The sequence below is a fragment of the Piliocolobus tephrosceles genome, chromosome 6 (assembly GCF_002776525.5).
Source record: "Piliocolobus tephrosceles isolate RC106 chromosome 6, ASM277652v3, whole genome shotgun sequence".
Classification (NCBI taxonomy): Eukaryota; Metazoa; Chordata; class Mammalia; order Primates; family Cercopithecidae; genus Piliocolobus; species Piliocolobus tephrosceles.
Genome location: NC_045439.1, coordinates 50,509,268 through 50,513,649, shown reverse-complemented (window position 1 = coordinate 50,513,649; position 4,382 = coordinate 50,509,268). Strand labels below are relative to the sequence as shown.

General features: G+C 41.4%; 1 long non-coding RNA gene across 1 annotated transcript in view; it reads left to right on the top strand.

Annotated features, from left to right (window-relative positions):
* The window catches only part of LOC111554375, a 128,461-nt gene extending 127,792 nt beyond the window's left edge, over nt 1–669 (top strand). Inside the window, exon 4 of the long non-coding RNA XR_002735232.2 lies at nt 1–669. This exon is cut by the window's left edge and continues 1,336 nt beyond it. This is a non-coding gene — a long non-coding RNA (uncharacterized LOC111554375).
* Nucleotides 670–4,382: the final 3,713 nt, after the last annotated feature.

Here is a 4,382-nt window from a genome sequence, read left to right as displayed (position 1 = left end):
TCCTTTCCTTTCCTTTCCTTTCCTTTCCTTTCCTTTCCTTTCCTTTCTCACTCTCTGTCTCTCTCTCTCTCTCTCTTTCTTTCTTCTTCTTCTTCTTTTTTTTTTTTTTTTTTTTTGACAGGGTCTCACTCTGTCTCCCAGGCTGGAGTGCAGTGGCACCGTCACTGCTCACTGCAACCTCCTCCTTCCAGGCTCAAGCAATCCTCCCACCTCAGCCTCCTGACAGGTGTGCACCATGTCACCTGGATAATTTTTTGTATTTTTTGTATTTTTTTTTTTTTTTTGTAGAGACAGGGTTTCAGCATGTTGCCCAGACTGGTCTCAAACTCCTTTGCTCAAGTGATCCTCCTGCCTTGGCCTCCCAAAGTGCTGGGACTATAGATGTGAGCCACTATGCCTGCGAATATATGTATATATTTCTTAAGTGAGTTAATATCGTTCATTTTTAACTGCTGTATAGTAATCAACTGTACGAGTATTCCACATAACACATTTTATTTATTCATTCTCCTACCAGTAGACAATTTGTGCTTTCCTAATTTCCATGCTTCTTATTACAAATAATGTTGTGGAACAGCCTTGTACAAGTCTCCTGTGCCTACGCTTGAGTTGTGTCAGAGTTGGAATTGCTGCTTTTCACAAATAAACTTTAAACTAGATTTAGCCAAATTGTTCTTCAAAGTTTCCTGGTTTTAAAACATGTTCAATAATTTCTCTCCACATTTTTTTTTTTTTTTTTTTTTGAGACAGAGTCTCGCTCTGTCGCCCAGGCTGGAGTGCAGTAGCTGGATCTCAGCTCACTGCAAGCTCCGCCTCCCGGGTTTACGCCCTTCTCCTGCCTCAGCCTCCCGAGTAGCTGGGACTACAGGCGCCCTCCACCTCGCCCGGCTAGTTTTTTTGTATTTTTTTTAGTAGAGACGGGGTTTCACCATGTTAGCCAGGATGGTCTCGATCACCTGACCTCACGATCCGCCCGTCTCAGCCTCCCAAAGTGCTGGGATTACAGGCTTGAGCGACCGCACCCGGCCTCTCTCCCGTTGAATGTTCTATACCCTGAAGCAACAGTTTTATTCTTTCTATCAGTGTTTTAACTTTTCAAGATGATAATCTATGGCCTTAGGATCTTCATGCCGATGCTTGAAAGAACTAACCTTTGACTTTTAAGTTATATTAGCAAGCCTCCCCTTATAAAGATAATTAATGTATATATACATATGTATCTGAGAAAACTATCACTTTGATCATAAAATTATTTAAACAAAATTTGACTATATAATGTTGCTTTAATGTAACTAATTGCAAACTATTTTGTTCTATAACTACTTAAATACATATCTTTATAAATAAACTTTAAGATCTTCCAGGGCATAGGTTGTGTCTTACTCACCTTCTTATGTCCACAGCACCTAGAACCTAACGAATGGCATATTTATATGGAAAAATTGTAACAATTTATGTTTACAATTTCTTTTCACCTCATATTAAAAAGTATTTTTTTAAAAAAGTCAATTTCAGAAGATCATCCTAAGTGGACGTTCTGTACTTTAGCTGGCAGTTTTCCATCTGCCACACGTGTAACCCTCAGAGGTATGGAAGATGTTTCATGGAGTACTCAGGCATACAAAGTTTTCCGGGAGCCAGTTTGCAGTTGATCCTCAACTTTCACGTTTGCTCTTTCATACATTTATTGATTTTCTTTTTTCTTTTTCTAGAGGTATGATTCCATTCATAGCAAGTACAAAACGATGTAAAGCTAATGTATGCTGTTACAAATCAGGATGATGATACCTTTTTGAGAAGTGGTAGTGATGAGAAGGGCTTCTGAGGTGCTGGCAGTGTCTATTTCCTGGCCTAGATGTATTCAACTGTACAAAATTCATCAAGCCGTATATTTGTTACATGAATGTGCATGTTAAACTTTGATAATGAGCTTAAAATGGTTTGCTAGAAATCAGAAATAGAAAACTTTAAGTATTAGATATCTTTGTTTTATAAGTCATGGGGGGAACTGATACTCTTTTTTTTTTTTTTTTTTCTGAGACGGAGTCTCACTCTGTCTCCGGGGCTGGAGTGCAGTGGCTGGATCTCAGCTCACTGCAAGCTCGGCCTCCCGGGTTCACGCCATTCTCCTGCCTCAGCCTCCCAAGTAGCTGGGACTACAGGCGCCCGCCACCTTGCCCGGCTAGTTTTTTGTATTTTTTAGTAGAGACAGGGTTTCACCGTGTTAGCCAGGATGGTCTCGATGTCCAGATCTCGTGATCCGCCCGTCTCGGCCTCCCAAAGTGCTGGGATTACAGGCTTGCGCCACCGCGCCCAGCCGGGAACTGATACTCTTATACATGACTGGTAGGAATTAAAAATGGTACAGCCTTTATGGAGGGGATTTGGCAAACTGATCAAAATTACAAATTTGTTTAGCATTTACCCCTTGACCCAGGAATCCCAATTGCAGAAATGTATCCTAAAGATATGCTTGCATATGGAACAGATGTATATTTAAGGTGATCCATTGCGGCATTATTTACAATGGCAGAACACTGGAAACAACCCATATATTCATCAACAGCTACTTAAACTCTGGTACATCCACACAATAGAATATGATGAAACTGTTAAAAAAGAGGGAAGAAGTGCTGGGCATGGTGGCTCATGCCTGTAATACCAGCACGTTGGGAGACCAAGGTGGGTGGATCACGAGGTCAAGAAACCGAGACCATCCTGGCCAACATGGTGAAACTCCATCTCTACTGAAAATACAAAAATTAGCCAGGCTTAGTGGTGGGCACCTGTAGTCCCAGCTACTTGGGAGGCTGAAGCAGGAGAATGACGTGAACCTGGGAGGCGGAGCTTGCAGTGAGATGGCCGCACTGCACTCCAACAGAGCTAGACTCAGTCTCAAAAAAAAAAAAAAAAAGAAAGAAAAAAAAGTAGGAAGAAGTTCTCTATGTGTTGATGTGGGAAAATCTTTTGGGTATACTGTTAAGGTAAAAAAAAAATAAGGTACAGAACAATGTATATAACATGACCTTTTTATGAGAAAATGTGAAAAACAGTATTTGTTTTATTTTTGTAAAGATATATTAAATATTTATTTTATAAAGAGGTAATTGTTTTATTTTTGTAAAGAAATCTTGGAAGGATAGCAAAAATAAATAAATAAATAGATAAATAAATAAAAATCTAACAATAAGGCTGGGCACAGTGGCTCAAGCCTGTAATCCCAGCACTTTGGGAGGCCGAGACGGGCGGATCATGAGGCCAGGAGATCGAGACCATCCTGGCTAACACGGTGCGCGGTGAAACCCCGTCTCTACTAAAAAAAAATACAAAAAACTAGCCGGGGGAGGTGGCAGGCGCCTGTAGTCCCAGCTACTCGGGAGGCTGAGGCAGGAGAATGGCTTAAACCTGGGAGGCGGAGCTTGCAATGAGCTGAGATCCGGCCACTGCACCCCAGCCTGGGCGACAGAGCGAGACTCCTCTCAAAAAACAAACAAACAAACAAACAAAAATCTAACAATAATGGTTCCTTAAAGAGGTAAGTGTAGGGTGACCAACCATTCTGTTTTGGCTTGGACCGTCCCAGTTTTTTTGTTCGTTTGTTTTGTTTGGTTTGGTTTGCTTTGAAACAGGGTCTCACTATATTTTCCAGGCTGGAGCACAGTGAAGCAATTATAGCTCATTGCAGCCTTGAACTCCTAGGCTCAAACAATCCTCCTACCTCAGCCTCCCAAGTAGTTGGGCCTACAGGCACCACACCTGACTTTTGTCCCAGTTTTAACACTAAAAGTCCTACATCCCTGGCAAATCAGGACCATTGGTCACCATGGCAAAGGAGAGAGACACAGAGATGGGATTAACATCTGTCAATGTGTACCTTTTTGTATCATTTTTATTTTGACCAATCTTGGGAGAGGGGGCGCCCACCTTCACTTACTATAATTATTATTAGTTTTGAGACAGGGTCTCACTCTGTTGCCAAGACTGGAGTGCAGTAGGGTGCTCATAGCTCACTGCAGCCTTGAACTCCTGAACTCAAATGATCCTCCTGCCTTAGCCTCCCAAGTAGCGGGGACTATAGGTACCCGCCACCATGCCTGGCTAATTTTAGCCACTTATTATTTGGAAGCAAATCCAAGAATACCATTATCACAATTATACATTAATAATAATTTTTAAATATAAAATGTATTTAGTCAGTATTACATTTCAACAGTTTGTTTATGTGAATGAAGACACAAGTAAGGCCCACATGTGGGGACCAGATATATTAGTCAGGGTTCTACAGAGAAACAAAATCAATAAGGAGTGTGTGCATGTGTGTGTGTGTGCAGAGAGAGAGAATTGACTCATACAATTATGAGGGCTGGCAAGGTAGGCTGGCA